General features: G+C 43.4%; 1 long non-coding RNA gene across 3 annotated transcripts in view; it reads right to left on the bottom strand.

Annotated features, from left to right (window-relative positions):
* Positions 1–765: 765 nt before the first annotated feature.
* The window catches only part of LOC121279279, a 57,391-nt gene continuing 33,133 nt past the window's right edge, over positions 766–25,023 (bottom strand). For all 3 annotated transcript variants that reach the window (XR_005943352.1, XR_005943354.1, XR_005943353.1), the window contains 2 exons: positions 2,254–2,378; positions 766–905 (listed from right to left, as the gene is read on the bottom strand). This is a non-coding gene — a long non-coding RNA (uncharacterized LOC121279279). The remainder of the gene's footprint in view (positions 906–2,253; positions 2,379–25,023) is intronic.

Here is a 25,023-nt window from a genome sequence, read left to right as displayed (position 1 = left end):
GATTCATTAATGTTAGTGAGAGGTTGACGTGAATCATATTGGAGAGTAACACATTAATTATATTGTAGAAAGAGAAACTTTACCCCCCTGTCAGATGTTGTTACTGTGGAATATCAGAAGTTGTTAGTCAGGAGGCATTGTATTCTGGATCTTCACCTGATGAAACATATGCTTGCCTTGTGCAGTGATGGAAATCCACCTGGTTATTGTCTGCCTGCTCAGAACTCACCTCTTAAGCTGGTATCTGCAGTGCTGGAGAGCAGGAATTGGGCTGATCAAGTATCTGCAAGGATTTTACTTAGGAAAATGGTTACTAGCTGATTTTACTTGTTACCCTGCATCAGGAGTGAGTGCAAATTGATTACACCAGTCTACTGGTGCTCAACCCTGGCCAACAAAGATAAAAAGCAGTGGCTAAAACTGGGATCTAACTGCAATTGTTGAACTTCACTTGCCGTTATCAGAATGTCAGGTTCGTAGTGCGATATGATAGGCTGTACCAAACGACAGTGTGGGTAGAATTGCACACGCATTAACTCTGGATATTATAGTTATTTAAACATTTGAAGGGTTTTTGGTAGTGATGAGAGTGAGACTTTTTGTTGTGGTTGGGGAGTCAGTGACAAGGGATCACCGATTTAAAGTGATTACAGTGACAGTAAGATGAGAGTGAAGAGAAATGTCCTTTTACAGTGACTTAATGGAATGTGGTTAAGATCCTGATGCGTTGCTGTGTGTGACATAGCGATTAAAGAGAAAACAAGACCATTTCCATTTGCTTTTATTGCAGTTTTCAAAATTTCCTTTTTAACAGATCAGGTATTTTTTCTGAACTTTTTTTCTCACTCCAATGAGCCGTTGTTTGTCAGTCCAGCAGGTGACTGGTTCCTAGGCAAATCTTAACCCTGCATTTAAATATTTAGGACTCTTAAATTTAAAATGTTTCAAAACACACACACACATATTCATAGCAGTCACTTTGCACCTTATGCTTATTAATTATTCAACATTAACAGTTCCTACAAATAGCAATGGAGATTGATAACATTAGACAATCTTTTCCTAACTCAGTTGTGTTCTAAACAACCTTTGTCTTTTCCTGACTTTACCCTATTTACCAGTGGAATCTTCCAGTTTCTGATCTACAAGCTGTAATTGTATTAAACTCTAATGGAAAATATGATCACCAGTATTGCTACCAGATTTAAAGAAGGATTTTGGATTTCTATAGTGCCTTTCATGTCCTCTAGCCACCCCAGGGTATTTCACAGCCAATGAGTTTGTTTTGAAGTGTAGTCACTATGGAAGGGAAACAATTTGTGCACAAGTTCCCACAAGGAGCACTGAGCTAAGCTGATAAAAGCAAAAAACTGCAGATGCTGGAAATCCAAAACAACAATAAAAATACCTGGAAAAACTCAGCAGGTCTGGCAGCATCGGCGGAGAAGAAAAGAGTTGACGTTTCGAGTCCTCATGACCATTCGAGTCATGAGGACTTGAAACGTCAACTCTTTTCTTCTCCGCCGATGCTGCCAGACCTGCTGAGTTTTTCCAGGTAATTCTGTTTTTGTTTTGGATTTCCAGCATCTGTAGTTTTTTGTTTTTATCTATGGGATCTTTTATGTCTAACTAAGTGGGCAGGTGGGGCCTTGATTTAACATCTCATCAGAAAACTGAATCTCCATTTGTCAAGGTTAAATGTTCAAGTCTCTGGAGTGGGGCTTGAACCTACAACCTTCTGACTCACAAGTGAAAGTGCTACTCACTGACACTTATTGAGACCCTGTTGACTGAGTTTATGATTTTCCAATTGCTTACAATCTCTACAATCTGTTCACAATGTTAATCACTAGTGTACATCCAGTTTCTCATTAAACCTAACACATTTTCCTTATCGCTCTTTGTCTGATCCCAATGAGCAACTTGCCTCATGATTCCTATTGTTTCTGTTTGGACTGAATTATTAAATGTATGGTTAAATAAGTGGGCCAATAAAGTTTACAAAGAAAACATTTTTATCTTGTGTTTTCTAAAGTCCTGATCCAATCATAGAACTTCAAAGATGAGTAGTAACAAGGTTATCAGCATTTCATTACATTTTTCAGGATAGCCGCAGTTTGAGAGTAGACACAGGACACATGTTCAGTGGAATGTATCCCATGCATGGGTTTCTGCATCAGCTGAGTAAATTGATGTGCAACATGGCAAACCGGGTTTGTGCTAAACGCTCATAATGGAGGGCAATTCTCTTACCTCATGATGACGACATCGTTGGGCTGGTGCCACATAAGCGGCCCCGTTGCTCTGGTTCACAATTTGGCAAAATTTCCTTAACCACTCACTCCCAAAGATATCCCAACGTTCAAACCTAAAGCAACCTAAGGTGAATTCAATGCAAAGGTTAGCAGTGAAATAGGTCAAAAACAAATCGCACTCTCATTCTCAAGGTATCGGCCCATTAGGATTGTGAAGGAATCAATTGAGTTTTCCGTGTTGGAGAGGTTACAGTCGGCTCCTGACATTGACAGCCAGAGATGTAATCAGGCTAATTTGCTGTCTGACTCACACAGGAAACACACTTTCATTGCACTGTGTTTTGTTTTCCTGACAGATAATTTGTAAAGGATCTGAGAAATTCTAAGTGTATTGGCGACAAAGGTTCCCAAGTATCTGTCAGTAATCAGTAAGGCATGGCCTCATCATGTGATAAAGACATCAATGGTTCAGTAAAACTGCTCATGTGTGAAAACGAGATTGAATCGCAAACAGCTATGGATTGTCCAATCAGTAGGAAATCGCTTGAAGGACATGTGGGCTAATCTGGTGACTGAAAGAAAAACTTATTAACTCTTGTTTCCCTTTTGACTGTACAGCTGAAGGCTCCTCACTTAAAACAAAATGTAGGGGTTTTGTTTTTTACACTTTGACATATTAATCTCCTGGGTTTTGTTGCCATGGAGACCCAGTACTGTGATGTCTAGTAGCTGGGGTCAAAGGTCCTCCTGTTCAAATGAACAACTCATTAACATACATCAGGGAAGAGCTGGTGTTCACTGTCACATAATTCAACATGAAATAATTACCTGCTGAGAGGGGACCCACTAAAAGGTGATTGATAAAGAGACTAGAAAGTGGTCTGGAACAGTGAAAGAAACCCATTCCGATTTAACAAAATATTACTGTGCTGTGAGTTACAATTTGGAAACTTTGGTGAAAGTTTAAGTTGTAAAGAGTGATGTTTGTTTTGTATTGAATGGTTTAGTTTCTTATTTGGTGATGTTATAGAGTACAGACCTGTCTATCACATGACTGGGACAATCTGAACTCAGGTAGTTTCTCTAAAGCTATTGACATTGGTCTGTGTGTCTGACCAACACACTGAGCATTTATACAGCACTGGGACTTCTCGGTCCTGACAATATTTCCTCCCTCTCAGGTCTACAGTGGGTGGATCACATCCTTGCACTTTGCGTTAACAGGAACTGTAGCTATGAAATGTGGGAACGCCCAAAATCAAGGCCATTGTGTCAGATCAGTCAAAGCTAATTGTGTGTTTCTGGAGTTTGCAAACCTCTCTGTCCAAGTGTCTCTCCAACACCCAGAACTTATGAAGAGATGGTTTCAAAAAGGGGGCCGAGTCTTCTGTTAACTGAAACTTAGGGGCCAAAATGTGTGTTTCGGAGAGAAGGTCTAAGGAAAATGGTCCCGGAGACTTTGCACCAGAGACTCTGTGGGTTCCTGTACACTGGGAAGACAGGTGGTTACAGGTCCACTCCACAGACATAGTCTAGGCTGACCCTACTCCAGTGCAGTATGAGGCAGTGCTGCACTGTCAGAGATACAGGCCCAAGTTTTCCCTCAGGCAGCGAGAGTCAGGAAATCTCCTGGCTCAATGTGCCCACCCCAGGAGAAACTCACCTGGAGGGTGGAATCTTCCCACCAGTGGGCAGGTGCTGAATGGAGTTGGGCTCGCCGCTCCCGAACACAGATTGGAGGCAGCCATGGGGCAGCCGAATGTCAAGGCAGGCTGTTTAAAAGGCCTGCCTCAGTTTGTCCTAGTTGTTTTATTAAATATTAGGCCATCTAGCCTCACCCCTCACAACCTCTCACATTCCCAATCACTCCCCATGCCCATTTATCATTCCCATTGACCCCTTATAGTCCCCATGCTAACTTAATGCCAACTCCTGCCAACCCACCTACCAGCCTTTGCCCTTACACCCTCCATGCCAACTCACCCTGTATCCCCCATGGCATACCTCAGGAGCCATGTTGAGATGAAGTAAAATAAGCTCTAAATACCTATTATAGACTTCAGCATATTAAGAAAACACTACTACTCATGAAAGTCCATTCAAGACTTCTAAATCACCTCAAGTACTTAATCTGTTATAAAAAGGAAAATAAACTTTCATTCATAACCCTACATCAAAGATTTTAAGAACCTCTTCCAGCTGTCAGTCAAACTGTGAACAAAACAGTCAAGTATTAATAATGGCAAAATGATAACCCTTGGGGTAATGTCAACAAACAGCTATTGTAAACACTAGAACAGGTTTTATCAACTCCCACTGACAAAGGCAGCCTAATGTTTTTAAAGGGCTGGTAATTTAAATAACTTAACAGCTTAATTTTCTTTCTTCTCACTGACACAGGCTGTATGTTTTTTATTTTTTAAAGTGCTGGGGATTAAAATAACTTGACAGCTTTACAGTTCTACAGACCTTATATCCCCCTCATCAGCATTTACAACTATTCTAAAAATGTGTAACTTTCATACTGCGGGTTAAAGTCCTTGCTGCAGTGAAAATGGGGTCTGTTTGAACTCAGTACCAAATTCAAATTGCCCTGCCTAGTTTGGGTTTCTCTCAAGTGTGAATCACACCTTCCTCCTTTCCCCTACTGGCAAAAATGGGATCTGTCGGATATATGGGCGGGTCCTCCCGATCTCAGGTCTGTCTGCTATTTTGGTGTCTTTGGGAAACCCATGAAAATGTGTTTTAGATGAGATGTTAATCCAAAGTCCTTTCTGCCACTCAGGTGAATGTAAAGGTTCATGTCACTATAAGAAGAAAAGCAAGGGCAGTTATCACTGGTATCCAGTTATCACTGGTGTCCAGTTATCACTGGTGTCCAGTTATCATTGGTGTTCTGCTAATATTTATCCCTCAACCAATATCACTTAAAAATTGATGACCTGGTCATTATCACAATACTGTTTCTTGGATCTTGCTGTGTTTTTTTTTATCATTCATTTACAGGATATGGGCCTCGCTGGCTGGACCAGCATTTATTGCCCATTCCTAATTGCCCTTGAGAAGGTGGTGTTGAGCTGCCTTCTTGACCTGCTGCATAAGGACATAATAGAACATAAGAAATGGGAACAGGAGTAGACCATTCAGCCCCTCGAGCCTGCTCCGCCATACAATAAGATCATGGCTGATCTTGCGTTTCGAGATCCACATTCGGATCGAACCCCAATAACCTTTAATTCCCTTGCCTAACAAGAATCTATCTACCTCTACCTTAAAAATATTCAATGACCCCACCTCCACCACCTTCTGAAGCAGAGAGTTCCAAAGTTGCACAATCCTCTCCCTCAGAGAAAAAATTTCTCCTCACCTCTGTCCTAAACGGGCAATCCCTAATTTTAAAACAGTTCCCCCTAGTTCTGGACTCACCCACAAGAGGAAACATCCTTTCGACATCCACCTTGTCAAGGCCATTCAGGGTCTTGTATACTTCAATCAAATCACACCACACTCTTCTGAACCCCAGTGGATACAAGCCCAGTTTGTCCAATCTTTCCTCATCAGACAACCCATTCATCCCAGGTATTAACCTAGTAAACCTCCTTTGAATCACCTTCAATGTATTTACATTCTTCCTTAAATAAGGAGGCCAAAACTGCATACAGTAATTGAGGTGTGGTCTCACCAATGCCCCCTGTATAACTGAAGCATAACATCCTTACTTTATGTTCGATCCCTATCGTAATAAAGGATAGATCACCATTAGCCTTCTTATTACTTGCTGTACCTGCATGCTAATTTGTGACTCATGTACTAGAACACCTAGATCCCTCTGACCTCAGAATTATGCAGCCGTTCTCCATTTAAGTAATACTCTGCTTTTTTGTTCTTCCTGCCAAAGTGAACAACTCCACATTTCCCCACATTAAACTCCATTTGCCAGATCTTTGCCCACTCACTCAATCTATCTATATCCATCTGCAACCTCATGTCCTCTTCACAACATACTTTCCTAACTATCTTTGTGTCAGCTGCAAATTTAGCTACCATGTCTTCACTCCCCTCATCTAAGTCATTGATGCAAATTGTAAAAGGTTTAGGCCCCAGTACAGATCCCTGTGGGACTCCACTCGTCACATCCTGCCAACCAGAAAATGACCCATTTATGCATATTCTCTGCTTTCTGCCAGCCAGCCAATCTTCTATCCATGCTAATATCTTACCCGCTACACCAGGAGCTTTTATTTTCTATGATAATCTTTGATGTGGCACCTTATCAAATGCTTTCTGGAAATCCAAGTACAGTATGTCTACAGGCTCCCCTTTCTTAACAAGTTACTCTTTCAAAAACTCCAATAAATTGGTTAAACATGATTTTCCTTTCACAAAACCACGCTGACCCTATGCCTTAAACTCTTCTAAGTGCTGAGCTATAATCTGCTTAATGATTGATTCTAATAACTTCCCCACAATAGATGTCAAGCTAACTGGCCCATAGTTTCCTGTTTTCTGCCTCCCTCCCTTCTTGAATAGAGCGGTTATATTTGCTACTTTCCAATCTGATGGAACCTTTCCAGAATCCAGCGAATTTTAGAAAATTAACACCAGTGCATCAACTAGCTCATTAGCCTCCGCTTTTAAGACCCTAGGAATGTAGTCCATTGGACCTGGAGACTTGCCGGCTGCAGCTCCACCATCAATTTGTTCAGTACTGTTTCCCTAGGGGGTTTCAGTTTTACCAAGCTCCTTTCTCCCATTCACCTCCTGATTTACAGCTATTACTGGAATGGTTTTTGTCTCTCTATAGTGAACACAGAAGCAAAATATTTGTTTATTTCTTCAGCCATTTCTTTATTATCTACTATTAACTCCCCACTGTCATTCTCCAGAGGACCAACACTCACTTTACTTACTCTTTTCCTTTTTAAATACCTGTAGAAACACTTGCTATCCATTTTTACATTTCTAGTTAGCTTCCTCCATACTCTAATTTCTTTCTCCTGATTAACCTTTTAGTCATTCTGTGCTGTTCTTTATATCCTGTCCAATCATCTGTCCTGCCACTCATCTTTGCGGAGTTGTGTGCTATTTCCTTATGTTTGATGCTTTCCTTAGCATCTTTAGTTAACCAATGATGGTGGGTCCTTCCCTTAGAATTTTTCTTCATAGTAGGAATGTACTTATTCTGAATACTCTGAAATATCTCCTTAAATGTCTGCCACTGCTTCTCTATTGATCTCTTATCTAGCCTAGTTTCCCAGTTCACTTCAGCTAGCTCAGCTTTCATCCCCATATAGTTGCCCTTATTTAAGTTTAAGATACTAGTCTTAGACCCACTCTTCTCCCTTTCAAACTGGATGTAAAATTCAATCACATTGTGGTTGCTGCTACTTAGGGGTGCCTTTACTCTGAGGTCATTAATTAATCCTGTCATGTTACATAATGTGAAATCTAATATAACCTGCTCTCTGGTTGGTTCCAGAACATGCTGCTCTAAGAAACTATCTCAAAAGCATTCTAAGAACTCCTCATCCAGATTATTGCTAATCTGATTTTTCCAATTTATTAGATTAAAATCGCCCATGATTATTGCCATCCCTTTATCACAAGCACACAATATTTTCTCATGAATACTTTGCCCTGCACTGTGGATAATGTTAGGGGGCCTGTAAACCACTCCCATTAGTGAACTTTCTACCCCTACTATTCCTCATCTCCACCCAAGCCGATTCTACATCCTGATCTCCTAAACCAAGGTCATCTCTAACTATTGCACCAATGCCTTATTTGATTAACAGTGCTACCCCTCCACCTTTACCTAGCTTCCTATTCTTCTTGAATGTCATGTACCTTTAATACTAAGGGCCCCATCATTGTTGTCCTGCAGTCACCTCTCCGTAATTGCCATCAGATCATACTTATTTACTTCAATGTGGGCCATCAATTCATTTACTTTGTTATGAATGCTTCCTGCATTCAGATAGACTCCATGCAGCCCATGTGGTGTAGATAAACCCACAATGTTGTTAGGGAGGGAGTTCCAATATATTTCCAAGTTAGGATGGCGAATGACTTGGAGGGGAACTTCTAGGTGGTGTTATTCTCATCTATGTGCAAATTGGCTGCTGTGTTTTCTACATTTCAACAGTGAGTACACTTTAGAAGTACTTCATTAGTGGTGTAGCACTTTGGGACATCCTGAGGAGGTGCAAGGTGCTATAAAAATACAGGTCTGCTCATAGAGTTCTGGTTCCACGTGAAGTTCAGGTGAACAGTATTGTGGAAATAACACAGCAGAGCAGAATTGGCAAATGAATGCAGCCGATCGAGGGTTAATCAATCTCTGGATCAGGCAATCTCATTTTTACAGATTTATAACCAAATTTGTGCCCTCACACAGAACAGCTTGACCCGCTTTGACTCTGCTGAAAGCTCACTTCCTCTGTTCTGTCTCTATTTCCTATTTTCTAATGAGCTCTTCCACATGATTACACCGATCTTCCCCACTCCCCATCATATGATGGGCTCACACCACTTGGCATGCCCAGACCTTCGATCACAAGACAAGTTCTCTCAACTGAACATAAAACTCCCCTGGCTGCATTAGCCCTTGCACACAGGAACATTCCTGAACAGAAATCATTTGGTTTCATTTTATTAAGCCAATTTTTTGAACAATATTCTCCCACATTTCCTCTCCTCTTTGATTCCTCACAGGGGCTCCAGCCTGTTTGGCGGTGAGTAATAGTGGGCTATTTGACTGTAAGGACCATCATGAATGAGCTCAATTCTGTTCTCACCCAATACTAACACACTGGCCTTTCAACCAGATTGCTGGACAATGATCAGGGGATGAATTCTGCCCACTCCAAATCCCTAAGACAGGGCACTGAGGCCAATTACTGATCACCCTCTCTTTAAACTAATCTTCAAACTAATCTCATGACTTTGCTATTGAGGGAATGAAGCGTTAATTTGAGAAAAAATAGGCTTTTGCCTTGAAGTTAAACTCTGCGGACATTAGTGTCCCCAGGCAGTCATTTTCACAGTGGGTCTGGCAATCTCCTGCAGTAGTCCCATTCACCGCCCCCCAAGTCCCATGAAATCTGAACTACATTGGCTCCTGGCCTGGCATCACATTGCTTTTGTTTTCAAATTCCTTCACAACCTCACCCTCCCTATATCAGTAACTTCCTCTAGTCCTGCCAGACACTGAGATCTCTGCACTCCTCCAATTCTGGTCTCTTGAGCATCCCAGATTTCTATTGTTCCACCATTGGAAACCATGCCTTCAGCTGCTTAAGCTCTGCAATTCCCTTCCCCAAATCTCTCTGTCTCTCTACCTCTCTCCCCCCCTTTAAAATGCTCCTTAAAACCAACATTGTCCATCAAAATTCTGGTCATCTGAACAATTAATGGAAATTTGTCCAGTGTAATGGTTCCATTAAACAAACAATTCATTGAATGTGAATATTACTGAAAAGAGAGACATGTTGCTGAAGCTTTTCATCTTGCACTCATCAGGACAACTGCAAGAATGCCAAATTTCAAACAATCACAACTATTTATATTACAGGAGGAAAGGATGCTGATTGGCTGACAAGGTGATTGATTGGCTGAGGTATTGCCAGAGAATGGGTCCCTGCATGTGAATGTATGTCACTTTTAGCAAGTGTAAATGAGGCACATTACAAGCTCAACTGATTATTTTAAATTGAGTATCTTAAACTGATTAGCGCATTCAGGATTGTTCGGCAAGTGGTGTCCAATCGCGGAATCACATCTAACAGTAGACGTTATATTTTGGGTTTTGCAAGTGTGGGCTGACTGAGTACGGCCTGTACTCTGCCTGTCACAAACAACAAAAAGAACATGTTGTTTGATTCAATCAGCCAATCACTGGGAAGAATGGCCTATGTACCTGGCATCACACTGGCATAGAAATTCATACATGATGTTGCTCAATTATGTAATAGGCGGAACATGTTTTTGGACTGACAGCAACATCCTGTTAGTGGGAAATACCACTTGTGTAGCCATTGCATAGTAGCAGCGTGAAATGGCTTCCTTAACACGTTGTTCAAAGTTTTGAGATACTTTGCCTCTCCAGGGTAATCGGTGGTAAACAAGGCACTTTTCAGGTGCAAACATGGTGGCATTTGGCCTATTTGTGAGTTTGTGTGCTGCACAGTGAACACTGATCTGATTAGGATAACCATTAGCCTTCAGGATGGCTTTCATGTGCACAATTTCTGCGTCAAGCTTGTGAGGTGAGCAAATGACTAGGCCCTATTTATGAGATTGCTGATAAGACCAATCGTGTAGTGCATGGAACTACACAAATCCCAACCTATATATTGACTGGTGAAGGTTGGCTTGGGGTGGACAGAAGTAATGAAACCATTAGCGGATTTCTCAACCAGCACATTGAGGAAAGGCAGCTTGTTAGACAGCTCCATCTCTAAAGTGTATCTGAGCGTGGGATTGAATGTATGAAGGTTTGTAAGGAAATCCTTACACATGGCTGCATGTTCACAGATTGCAAATGTATCATTTATGTATCAGAAATATGAACAGGGTAGGAGGTTAGGGATCATCCAATCAGAAACCAATCGAACTGTTAGCGAGAGCTGGACCTAGAGGGGATCCCATGGCAACACCATCTTTCTGGGCATACATGGTGTTGTTAAACTGAACTCAACTGCACGGGCTGCTAAGTTCTAAAGTTCAATGAACACTGATGCAGACAATGGCAGTGTGTGTATACTGCTGTAACATAGCGATGTGGCACTAATGATTTCCTGCAGCAGCACATTTGTAAATAAGCTTGCAATGATGGAATTGAAGGGGCTTTATCCTAACATCTCTGATAGAAATTCCGAGAGACGTTTTAGACATTATGTCCTTGTCCTGCAGAAACATTTCTCACCTACAGTTTCTGATTGATTAACACTGAGTTAAAAACTAGGGTGAGGTACAGAATTTCAAACTAATCTGTCTCAGTCTAATGGCAGGGAGAAGAATTGATTGGTTTGGAGGATAACTAGGGAAAGGACCAGGGAAAGGTATTGGACTGATTCTGCCTGTGTGGAAAACTTTAACACAATTATTTTCCTGGTTACATAACCCACACCAGGTTCAGTTAAGTGCAAACTAAATGAAAGAGAAAACAGAAGTTATTTTTAAAAATCTTGAATTCTCAAAACAGCCACATTTTTCCACCTATTTCTCTTCATTGTGTACCTGTCCAAGATCTAAAATTGGGTAAAATATACGGAATAAAGGCAGCCTCTTCTCCATTAAACAGTGACCAGACCCTGACTGAACCCCAATATCTACAATGAAGCTAGCAGGCTGTATTTTTTTCTGTTTTTTTAACTTCAATCAGAGTCCGAGTGCCAGTTTCTATTAAAGAAAGCACAAACCCGAGCAGCTCGCTGTATCCATTCGACAATCTCAGATGTCTAGACGATGACTTCACTATTTCACTTCAAGGATAAACCCTTTGAACACAGGCAGAAAATGTGAAATCTATCACAGTGCTGTACTTCAAACCATAAACTTTATAATCCCGATTACAGACCAATCTCTACTGTTTTACTGAGATTATCATGTCTGTCTATGTTCCAACACTTGCTGCTGTGCAGTTGTGAATAGCTACTTTCAGCACCTCTGTAAGTCTGATGAGTGTGGCAGTCATTCAGCAGCTCAGTTCCCTGTTAACAAGCAGCACTGAAGTTAGCTTTCAGTTGCCAGTTTATTATTATAGGATGTCTGGGCTCAGGGTACTGATAGCCTCATGCCAATACTATTTTCAACATTTAAATGCAGGCGTATTTTCTGAAGCAGTGTAGGGACTTTTAAAACCTGAGGTTTAACCTCTGATCCATTAACAAGATTTTTTTGCTGCAACTTGGGGTTATTCAGGCTGATCATTAACTAACTAACTCGAGGTCACAAGTTCAAATTCAACCATGTCAAGATTTGGAAATTACTTCAATACTTATGCCAGTAAAAGTGAGCAGGACTGACAGATTGTTGTAAAAACCCAACATGGTTTCCCTGAGCCTTTCAGTGAAAGAAAGCTGCCATCCTTATCCAGCCTGGGTTTACACATGGCCCCAGTCTCACTCTGCATTCTTGACTCTTAATGAATCTACACTCTCCAATGTCACCCAAATCCCAGGAACAAAGGAATAGAAAGAGACAGGAAAAGGTGAGCTAATGTGCACCAGCACATAGACGCAAGATATCTGAGGGCCGGTTGAAGAATTTGTGCTTCGCTTCGAATGAACAACCAGTGAGGATGAAGCAGGACTGAATTCACAGCCTATAATGACAGGAATTAGGCCACAAGTTCACCTGATTCTAACTAATTGAGATTTAGATTTGCTTCATTACCGAACTTAACAATATTAATGAACATTTTCACATGAATAATCTCATTTTCTGTAGAATTCTAATGCTCACTGACCTACCTTGAACCCTGGTATGGCACTCACTCAGTTTTAAAAATGTTATTCTTGTTTTCAAATCCCTGCATGACTTCACCCCTCCCTATCTTTGTAATCTCCTTCAGCTCCACAACACTTTGAGAAAGTTCCCCTCCTCCAATCAGGCTTCATCAACATCCCCAATTTTAACTTATCCACAATCTGCAGATCTCTGGCACAGCTTTGAAACTGAAAGCTGTTTAAAAGATGGTGCTCACAGCCCCAGCCCTCCCACTCTCTGACCACTCTCCTTATTCCAGCAATTACCTGAGAACCACCTGAGCCTTCCCACAAGTTATTTTACGCACTCCTTCCTTATTCTGTTGAAATGCTCCAATTCCAAGTATTCTACCCTTTGCAATAACATTATAATTGTGTGAAAACTTGCTAAAGTCTTTTTCAGTACAAAAACAGAAAATGCTGCAAATACTCAGCAGGTCTGGCAGCATCTGTGGAGAGAGAAACAGAGTTAATGTTTCGCATCCGTTATGAATCTTCTTCAGAGCTAAAACATTAACTCTGTTTCTCTCTCCACAGATGCTGCCAGACCTGCTGAGTATTTGCAGCATTTTCTGTTTTTATTTCAGATTTCCAGCACCTGCAGAATTTTGCTTTTAGCTTTTGTCTTTTTCAGTATCTTCATTAATCCCTCATCCTCCTGAAGATTTCCATTTTCATCCCTCTTCATCTCCACCCATTCCTTAACTATTCTTTCACTTTTCCATAAGATTATTTAATATTCCCCAGTCTTTCTGCATACCCAATCAGTTTTTTATTCATTCACAGGATGTGGGCTTCGCTGGTTGGACCAGCATTTATTGCCCATCCCTAATTGCCCTTGAGAAGGTGATGGTGAGCTGCCTTCTTGAACCGCTGCAGTCCATGTGGTGTAGGTACACCCACAGTGCTGTTAGGAAGGGAGTTCCAGGATTTTGACCCAGCGACAGTGAAAGAACGGTGATATATTTCCAAGTCAGGATGGTGAGTGACTTGGAGGGGAACTTCCAGGTGGTGGTGTTCACAATTATCTGCTGCCCTTGTCCTTCTAGATGGTAGTGGATGTGGGTTCGGAAGGTGCTGCCTAAGGAGCTTTGGTGAATACCTGCTGTGCATCTTGTAGATGGTACACACACTGCTGCTACTGTGCGTCAGTGGTGGAGGGAGTGAATGTTTGTGGATGGGGTGCCAGTCAAGCAGGCTGCTTTGTCCTGGATGGTGTCGAGCTTCTTGAGTGTTGTGGGAGCTGCACTCATCCAGGCGAGTGGAGAGTATTCCATCACACTCCTGACTTGTGCCTTGTAGATGGTGGACAGGCTTTGGGGAGTCAGGAGGTGAGTTACTTACCACAGGATTCCTAGCCTCTGACCTGCTCTTGTAGCTACAGGATTTATATGGCTGGTCCAGATCAGTTTCTGGTCAATGGTAACCCCCAGGATGTTGATAATGGGGGATTCAGCGATGGTAATGCTGTTGAATGTCAAGGGGTGATGGTTAGACCCTCTCTTGTTGGAGATGGCCATTGCCTGACACTTGTGCGGTGTGAATGTTACCTGCCACTTGTCAGCCCAAGCCTGAATATTGTCCAGGTCTTGCTGCATTTGGACATGGACTGCTTCAGTATCTGAGGAGTTGTGAATGGTGCTGAACATTGTGCAATCATCAGTGAACATCCCCACTTCTGACCTTATGAAGGAAGGAAGGTCATTGATGAAGCAGCTGAAGATGGTTGAGCTGAGGAAACTACCCTGAGGAATTCCTGCAGTGATGTCCTGGAGCTGAGATGATTGACCTCCAACAACCACAACCATCTTCCTTTGTGCTAGGTATGACTCCAACCAGCAGAGAGTTTACCCACTGATTCCCATTGACTCCAGTTTTGCTAGGGCTCCTTGATGCCACACTCGGCCAAATGCTGCCTTGATGTCAAGGGCAGTCACTCTCACCTCACCTCGGGAGTTCAGCTCTTTTGTCCGTGTTTGAACCAAGGCTGGAATGAGTTCAGGAGCTGAGTGCCCTTGCGGAATCCAAACTGGGCATCAGTAAGCAGGTTATTGCTAAGCAAGTGCCACTGGATAGCACTGTTGATGTCACATTCCTTTACTTGACTGATGATTGAGAGCAGACTGGGGCGGTAATCGGCTGGGTTGGATTTGTCCTGCTTTTTGTGTACAGGACATACCTGGGCAATTTTCCACATAGCCGGGTAGATGCCAGTGTTGTAGCTGTACTGGAACAGCTTGGCTAGGGGCACAGCAAGTTCTGGAGCTGAAGTCTTCAGTACTATTGCTGGAATATTGTCAGGGCCCATAACCTTTGCAATATCTGTATACCTTGTATACCCAATTCTGTATACCCAATCATTCTGCATGCCCAGTTTTTCTGTATATCCAATCATTCTCTATACCCAGTCTTTCTGTATACACTATCATTCTGTATATCTTATCATTCTGTATATCTTATCATTCTGTATACCCTTTCCTTCTGTATACCCTTTCATTTGATCCAATCTTGTTTGAGTTCCTTCTATATTTCATAAATTCGCTTAAATTGTTAAAATTATTTTTCATATTTTTAAAGTCTCTCTTTTAATTTCAATCCCCCTATTTAGCTTCACTTAACTGGGAATAGTTTAATTTTTACTCTAACCATCTCCTGTTTGAACAATTACCATTGTTTGTGCGCTGTCTAATTTGGTAATTTTTCCTTCCATTTTATCTGGGCTGTTCCCTTGTCATCTTGTTGTAATTGGCTTTTATCCAATCAAATACCTTTTATCTTTGACCTTTCGCTCTCCTTTCCAATTTGAATGTTGAACCTAATTATGTTTCTGGGCTATGTCCTGGATGTTCTCTGATTCTCACTCAACCAAACCGCCCTATTCCAGTCACAGACCTCCTTCCTCCTGAAAAACAAGCTCTGAAATCAGTCCGAGACGGACTGTAGAAACTCTTTGCTAATTTCTCCCTTTACCCCGCTAGGTGTGAATAATGAGTCTCATTCTCGTGCCTCACATTGTTCTTACAATTTTTCTGTTGGTTTCTTATCAGATCTTTGATCTCTTTTTCGCTATTTCCAGAATGTGAACTAAACATGTAACGCGATTCCTATTCCTATGTGTCAACAAAACAAATTTTAGCTCTTTACCCATCACCTGTACCCCCATCCCTCTAATTTAGCTCTTTGATTCACTCTCACCTCTGACTCAGAAAGCTTGGGTCCAAGACCAACTCCAGAGACTTGGACCGGAATTTTCCGGCTGCGTTGGTGTCGGGCATTATGACGGGCGGGGGGATGATATGTTGGGAAGGCCAGAAATTGGTATTATCCCATCTTGGAATCAGTTTGTGATCGTCTGCTCCACCCATCAATGGCGGACTGCATTTCCCACTGACACACATCGGAACCGTCATTTTAATACATTTGTATCTAATAATAAGCCCTACTGGTCAGAATCATCCCCCCACGTTAAATTTATCACCCACGTTGAACATCGTGCTTCACAATTGCTCTTAAAGGCGTCCACCTGGTGAGCTGAATTTCGAGGGGAACTCAGAGGTGAGTGCACACAACCTTGCACAGCACTTGTGAGGGTCGCCTGTAGGACATCAAGGAAGAGGCGCTGCACATTCACAGTGGGAGGCACAGGCAAGTCGCTTTTTCCTGCCCTGCAGTGCAGTATCTGGGCAAGGGCTCCAGCGCTGGTCAGAATGAGGTGGGGGACAAGGCAGCACAGGCAGCCTGAAGGAAAGACTCAAGCACATGCTGCGGGGATGGTAGGGGGTGGGGGGGAGGGGCGGAATGAGGGAAGAGGCCACATACTTGGAAAAGCTTGTCAAAAGTGAGCATTCTTCCACAGCTGAGACCATTCAGCTGCAGCGCCATTGACATACTTGGAGCTGGGCCTCTGAAGCATTTTTGTCCACTTAAGCAACACAAAAGCATGAAAGTGCCACCAAATGCTCCAGAACCTTTCACTCTCGGGCACAGATTGCAAATTAATGTGGATTTTAGAGGGCAGAACAATTGGCCGACTGGGAAAGTGGTAGAATCCCCTTCCATAAGGTGGCCATGGTACACTCAATGGTGGAGGCGCTCAGAGCCCGTGCAATGTCTTTATTAAGGTTTGGACTGTTACCCCTCCCGCTTCAAGCTAACAGTGCAGCCTTGCAATGCGGGTCAGGCAAAAGTCTGTGCCTGAGCTGGGAGCACAGCGTTCAGTCCAGTGGCCAAAGCTGCCGCTAATTGGTCAAGTGGGGAGGAGGTGGGTAGGCTTTTGGATGGTCATGAAGCACACTGCAAACTGGCCATTCAAGTGGTGGCCAGCACTCTGGCATACATGAAGGGGCCTTGAGACTTAAACAACAGAGGTTCTTCCGACACGTATGCTAAACCCTGCGTCTCTCTCTCTCTGATCCTGCTAGGGGAGAACATCAGCATTGTGGAGCCTGGTGATTTAGCGGATGGCTCATCGTTTACAGGGAGCAGAGGAGAAGAAGGAGAGAGCGGCGTAGACACCTGGCTCGACACAGGGAGGAGAACCTCCCTCAGGGTGAAGGGGCAGCCGGGTCTGCTGTACACACAGCTGAAAATCCACAACCGCCATTCGTAGACGCCTCGCTAGACCCAGGGTCTATAGACGGCTCCTGTCATTCCTGCAGATGACTGAGATCCAGTGTTGCTGAAGACTACGCATGTCTAGGGAACTGGTCAGTCACATATGCCAGCTGCTGCAGGATTTGGCGTCACAGGGACATGGAGGACATCCACTGCCAGTGGCCGTGAAAGTGACTGCGACACTCAATTTTTATACCAGTGGCTCCATCCAGGGTTCCACAGGTGACCTGTGTGGGATCTCACAAGCCTCCAAGGACAAGTGTATCCAGGAGGCCACAGGTGGCGTCTTCGCAAAGGCACAGAACTTTCGCCCGAGATCAGGAAAGCCAAGATACAAGAGCACTGGGAGACGCAAGAGCTGCATGTCTCCTCCAATGAGGAGGATGTTGAAGTGGATGATGCAGGTGAGGATGACTGTGATGAGGTCCTCGCAGGCGAGGATGACTGTGATGAGGTCCTCGCAGGCGAGGATGACTGTGATGAGGTCCTCACAGGCGAGGATGTTGGTGATGAGGTCATCACAGGCAAGGATGACTGTGATGAGGTCCTCACAGGTGAGGATGACTGTGATGTGGTCCTCACACCAGCCAGAGGAGGCAGGTGCTCAGGAGGCCCTCATAGCCGCAAGGTTCATGGAGAATGATGATGAGATGCAGTGAGGACAGTCCTGACATTCTCTCCTTGCATCTGTGAACATTTGACTCCTGTGTGGCTGATGGCAGTGCACATCCCCTCAGTGTTCAGGCTCATGTCATGGAGATGTAGCAGAGGCCCTAATATTCGCTTGGTTCCAGGAGGATGGTGACGACACAGTGAGCTCACTCCTTAGATCTTCACATTGTCTCTGTGAATGTCTGACTCCTGTCTGGCCGAGGGCAGCTCACTCGCGCTCTGTGATCAGGGTCATGTCATGGAGATGCAGCCGTGAAACTTTAACTGCGCCTGATCCTTTGTCAGCCTTCAGCACCTGTCCCCTTCAGGAGCACAGCATCACTGGTCACAGATGCTGAAGAGATGGGGGCCAGCCCCACCTCAAAGGTGTTGCGAGCGCACAGACAGTATGAGGGAACTCTGTGACACCTGCCCACCACATTCTGGCAGCAATGACCAGCACCATCGAGGTGCAGGCATCAGTAATGTGTCCAGGGAGTGTGAAACCAGACCATCACTTTACTCTGAAGGTTACACACTGCACAGGGAAGAGGCCCTGGACTGAGACACCTGCATTTATCTTGTGCAGGAGCCAAGGTTTCACATCTGAGTGACAAGAACACTGCTCATCAGAACAAGGAGCCACAGGCAAGGAGACATTCTTGGGAATTTAGTTACAATAGTGAACATTATGTACAAGTGACTAACACCCATGGCCAGGCTGTGCAACTACATCCTCTTCACCTTCCTAACCCTGCTGCTACATCTTGGTGCTCCCCCGACATCCACAGTGGAGGTGGAGGCAGCCTGCTGACTGCTACACCCTGTCTCTGATGACCTTGATGGGGCATCCTATGGAAGACTGAGATCTGGAGGGCCCCAACCTGCTTTCAGGGTCCCTGCTGTGTCCCTGCTTCCACAAAAATCACCCAATCTTTTCCGTCAGTCTTCCTTAAACCAGGGAATGGCTGCAAATTCTGATCCAATTCTCAGAGGATCACTTCTTAAGTAGAAGAACATGGGATCTTGCTGTGCACAGTTTGGCTGCCACATTCCTACATTACAACAGCGACTAGACTTTGAAAACAGGCTTTCTTAGCTGTGAAATGCTTTCAATATACACTGAGGTTGTGAAAGGTGCTATATAAATGCAAGCATTTCTTTTTATATTGAGCCAAAAGGCATGTGATGGTTAATCTTAACCTGGAGTTTGATTAAGATGTGGTGTTATGTTAACGTTATGTACATTGGTTGAATTGGTTAACAATAGGTTACTGCACTCAGCAATGAACAGGCAAAGTAATCCAACCCTGTGTTTAAAAAAAACAAACATTCCTTATAGGGCAGTTTTGTCAAAATAATTAAATAGGAAGCAGAAGTTTGTCAGACAATTAAACAAACATGGCTAAATCCTGGTATCTTCTGGTGAGTTTGTTGTACCAGCTCTCTCATGACACACCTCACATTGACTCTGCAGAGTGGCTTTTACCTGTCAATGTGCACTGAGAGATATTGTTAGCATTAAATTTGCCATTTATATTCCATTGTTGACATAATTGAAGAATGGATGCTCTTATGAAAATTAAACTTGTGGTTCTCATGGGCTGCAGTAACCCTGTTAAATTGTAATGAGATTTTTTATGCGTCTTGTTTTGATTTTTATTAAATAGAATAAGGGCCTGAGTAATTCTATGAGTCTAGACTTGGACAGAAGATTATTGATAGTGCTGTGTACAGTGTGCTTTTATATGCAGCATTTAATGGTTTAATAATGGATTATACTCAACCTAAAATACTTTTTACTCTTGTGCTTATTGTGATTATTGAAAACACCTGGATCAACCATTTATCAAGGTTCCAATGCAAAAAGGTCCATTTCTTCATTATCCTGTCAGACAAGCTCCTCATTCAGCTATTGCCCAGAACACTGTGCCTCCTGACTAATGGGATTGGTTAGTCGCACACATTCTCTTCAGCGGTGAAGTCCTCAGCTCCGAACACATTCTGCAGGGTATCCTGGAGGATGAGCTGGGCCTGAACCTTCCAGCTTTGCCCACCTCTCTCCAGCGCCACAGAGAGGGAGGGGTACCTTGTAAGCAAAGGGTCAGCGGGCAACCGCACCATTAGGGACTTCTCTGGGCGTCAGTCAGGCTTGTGGAGCTGTGGCTCAATGGGTAGCGTGCTCACCTCTCAGTCAGGAGGTTGTGGGACCAGGTGTGAAGGTGGTGGTGTTGTGGTATTGTCACTGGGCTAGTATTCCAGAGACCCCGGGGAGTCCCCTGGGGACATGGGTTCAAATCCATGGCAGGTGGTGAAATTTGAACTCAATAAAAATTTTAAACTAAAAGTCTAATGAAACCCATGAAACCATTGTCAATTCTCATCCAAAAAAATCTCCATTTGGTTCACTAATGTGAATAGGGAAGGAAATCTGCTGTCTTTACTTGGTCTGGTCTACATGTGACTCCAAACCCACAGCAATTTGGTTGACTCTTAATTGCCCTCTGAAATGGCCCAGCGAGTGACTCAGTTAGCACACCACCACCTTCTCAAGGGCAATAAATGCCGGGCCTAGCCAGTGACACCCACATCCTGTGAATGAATAAAAAAAATCCCATTGCAGAGAATTCAGCACAACATCCAGACTGATACTCCCAGCATTGAGGGGGTGCTGTATTGTCAGAAGTGCCGTCGTTCAGACGTGCCTCCCTCTCAGGCAAGTTTGAAAGGTCCCATGGGCACCATTCAGAGGAAGAGCAGGGGAGCTCTTCCTGGTCTAAAAGCAGAAAGCCTCAGTGGGCCAGTGTGTGGATAGAGAAACAGGGTTAATGTTTTGAACCAATATGACTCTCATTCAGAACTGAAGGTAGGTAGAAATGGGATAGGATTTATGCCATTGGCAGTGGGGGAGAAGGAAGAACGAAAGAGAAGGTATGAGATAGGGTAGAGGGCAAGAGAGGTTAAATGACAAATACATCCTGGAGCAAAAGACGAAGGGAGTGGTAATGGTTGTGGTAAAGAGACAAAACATGTCCAGAGTGAGTGTCAGCTGCAGAATAATGAACAGCTCTGTCTGAAAGCAAAGCAAAAACATGAAAAACAAGATTCAGAGCAGCACATGGCAAAAAGAAAACAATTAAAATGGGGAAAACAGGATTCAGGGTCTGAGTCCTGGAGGCTGTACAATGCCTCATTGGAAGATGAGGTGCTGTTCCTTGAGTTTGTGTTGTAGATAAGACCATAAGATGTAGGAGCAGAAGTAGGCCATTCGGCCCATCGAGTCTGCTCCGCCATTCAACGAGATTATGGCTGATCTGATAATCCTCAACTCCACTTTCCTGCCTTTTCCCCATAACCCTTGATTTCCTTACTGATTAAAAATCTGTCTATCTCAGCCTTGAATATACTTAACGACCCAGCCTCTACATCTCTCTGTGGTAAAGAATTCCACAGATTGACTACCCTCTGAGAGAAGAAATTCCTCCTCATCTCTGTTTTAACTGGGTGACCCCTTACTCTGAGATTATACCCTCTGGTCCTAGACTCTCCCACAAGGGGAAACAATCTCTCAGCATCTACCCTGTCAAGCCCCCTAAGAATCTTATATGTTTCAATAAGGTCACCTCTCATTCTTCTAAACTCCAGTGAGTACAGGCCCAACCTACTCAACCTCTCCACATGAGAAAATCCCTCCATATCCTGTAACAACCTAATGAACCTTCTCTGGACTGCCTCCAATGCCAGTTTATCTTTCCTTAGATAAGGGGACCAAAACTGTTCACAGTATTCTAGGTGTGGTCTAACTAGTGCCTTGTATAGTATTAGCAAGACTTCCCTACTTTTATACCCCATTCCCTTTGAAATAAAGGCCAACATTCCATTTGCCTTCCTTATTACCTGCTGAACTTGGATGTTAGCTTTTTGTGATTCATGCACGAAGAGCCCTAATTCCAGAGAGAAACCATTTCCAGTGGCCGGAGGGTCGGTAACCAAAGGACACCAAATTGAAGATGATAAAAGAAGCAGAGGGGGAGATGAGGAGAATTTTTTTGACACAGTCAGCTGTTGTGATCTGGAGTGTGCTGACTGAAAGTAAATTTCAAAAGGGAATTAGATAAATACTTTAAGGAGGATAAAGTTTACAAGATAATGGGGAAAGAACAGGGAAGTGGGATTAATTGGATAGCTCTTTCAAAGAGCCAGCAGGGACATGATGGGTTGAACCGTCTCCTTTTGATTCTATGATTGTATAATTGCTTTTCAAGAGAAATTGCTCCACTTAAACAATTTTTTGCTGTAAGCGGAACTGGCTAGTTGTTCTGTTTTGTTTCTCTGTGAGTGCTGGGTTTATAGCAGTCCTGTGATCTCAGACTTTTCCCATTCATCCACAGAATCACAGTGAATATTGAAACCAGAAAACAATGCTACACGGACAGACCTCAAAGATAGCATGCATTTTTCGAATAAATCCCATTTTGGGAATACTTAGCTTCATTGGAACAGATTATGGGTGAAGTCTGCTTTAAATATTTCTGAGAAATCTTATTTGTGGATTTGGTGATTTGTAATCATCACAAACTCTTCAAAGCTGCTCGCTTTAAAAAGCCTTCTGGCAGATCCATTTGCCACTGTTAATGTTCTGTCCTGTATAACTGATGGGTGAACATTATTGTTCCTACTGTATAGAGTCAGGGTTTTACTGGGTCTGGCTGATATCTTCTCTCTGTGTAAAGCAGGTTGGCTTGTGTACGGGTTTAGGATGCAGGTTTTGAGAATTGTACAGAGTGTAACACACACTGCCAGAGAGTGTGTATTTGTTAGTGTTAAAGTGAATGGACTTCTGAATATCCTAATCGCTCCCTAAGTTCGGGAGAGAAAAGCTCATCCCCTACAGAATGCTTCAAGGACAAACATTCCCACCAACTCAGGGGAGGCCCAACCCAAATGGAGAAGGCTCATTCAGGAAGAGCACGTTGAGAAACTTCTTTGGTAAAGTACAGAGGCAAAGTCAAATCACCGGAGGGAGAGCACAAACCTCCAAACAACTCATCTATCCAACTCTTCAAGCACCTCGTACCTCACACATGGCAGAGTCTGCAGATTCCACATTGGACTTACCAACTATCTCAGAACTCATTGAGCTGGAGAGTCAGTGAGTCATCCTCAGTGATGATATCCCAGCAAGCTGATGTAATCGCTCAGTGTCATGACGGCCACCTTTGGGTGCTGCCAGGTTGTACTGTGTTAAGACATTCTTGCAGAGTGTGACAACCTTCCTGAAAGCTGTGGTTAATGCTTTGACAGCAAACTAGCCAGCCTAGGCCTCTTGCTCAGATTGCTGCTGTCATCTCCTGTGCAGCTGGAGTTGGCTTCTTAAAGGTTGCGTTCTAATCTCTGAGTGCATTAATCCCAAACCACACAGATCTCAGAGCAATCACTGCTCGGATTGATAGAGGAGTGAATGGATCCAGGGAGCTGCTGTGTAAATAGCAGCTCCATCTCCACCACTGGCAACCTGCAGCCTAATCTACACCCTGCTGCAGTCATACAATGTTAAGTGATTAAAACCCCCTCAGCACAGATCATGAAGAATGATTAATCCCACTCTAACACCTCTGATGTAGTAAAATGTCCAGAGGCAATTCACAGGAGTGTTCATTAAACTAATATTCAACACCCCCCCAAATCACATCAGGAGATGGGGAGGAACTTTCCTGCCCTACGGCGAAGGGGGTGGGACTGTAAAATCCCACCTGCATAAAATTCCGCCCATGGTTATGTGAATATATTTTTTGAAGGTGAATAAAGGTCATTTCTAGTTTTGTGCCTGTTTTGGAATACAGAGGTAAACTAATGATATCCTTTTCCCTCACACCTCTACTTCCAATAGAAAAGCATTTCAGCTTTGAGAATTAATGGACTATTAAAGTAAACTGTAAACAAAATGCAATATTGCGGGTGAAGGGGCGTCCACATTGATTATTCTCCTGCACTTTTATATTTGTGACATTTACTCCCATTGGTAAAAAGCCTGATTTAAGGACCCTAAGATATTTTTGAAAAAAAAGCAAAGGTTCACTGATCCTATTCCTGGGCTGGAGGGATTGGCCAATGAGGAAAGATTAAATAGACTGGGCCTTTATTCTCTGGAGCTTTGAAGGATCAGAGGGGATCTCATTCAAACATACAAAGATCTTACAGGGCTCGACAGGATAGATGCAGGAAGGATGTTTCCCCCTGGCTGGGCAGGGGGTCTAGGACCAGGGACACAGTCTCAGAATAAGGGGTAGGTCATATAGGACTGAGATGAGGAGGAATTTCTTCACTCGGGGGGTGGTGAATCTTTGAAATACTCTGATCCAGATAGCGGCAGAGGCTCAGTCATTGGGTATGTTCAAGACTGAGATGGATAGATTTCTGGATATTAAAAACATTCCAGTATACGGGGATAGAGCGGGAGAATAGCGTTGAAGGAGAAGGCCAGCCATGATTGGATTGAATGGTGGAGTGGGCTGGAAGGGCTGAATGGCCTCCTCCTGCTCCGATTTCTTATGTTCTTATATTTAAACATGTGACCAAAAGCGCAGAAAAAGACAGACGATTTTTTAAGGAGCATCTTAAGGGAGGAGATAGAGAGAGAGGTTTAGGGAGGGAATTCCAGAGCTTAGGGCCTCAGCAGCTGGAGTAACGGCCGCCAAATGTGGAGTGATTAAGAGGCCAGAATTGGAGGAGCACATGGATCTCAGAGGATTACATAAGAAGATAAGAGTGGTAGGAGTGGAACAGTTGGGATCTGAGAACTGATGTGGTTACAGAGATAGAAAAGGGAGGCTCCATGGTGGGATTTTGAAAGCAAGATTCTGGTTTTCAAGGAATAATAGGCAAGATTATGGAACACCATCTCCAAAACACAGGAAAGGCTCCAGGATCATCCAAATGTGTTGTCACCACAATACAGTCACATTGTACAGTCAACATAATACTGTCACTGTGTACAGTCACTATAAAGCAGC

The sequence above is a fragment of the Carcharodon carcharias genome, chromosome 6 (genome assembly GCF_017639515.1).
Source record: "Carcharodon carcharias isolate sCarCar2 chromosome 6, sCarCar2.pri, whole genome shotgun sequence".
Taxonomy (NCBI): Eukaryota; Metazoa; Chordata; class Chondrichthyes; order Lamniformes; family Lamnidae; genus Carcharodon; species Carcharodon carcharias.
Note: the sequence above shows the minus strand (reverse complement) of the source record. Positions and strands in the feature narration are given on the sequence as shown.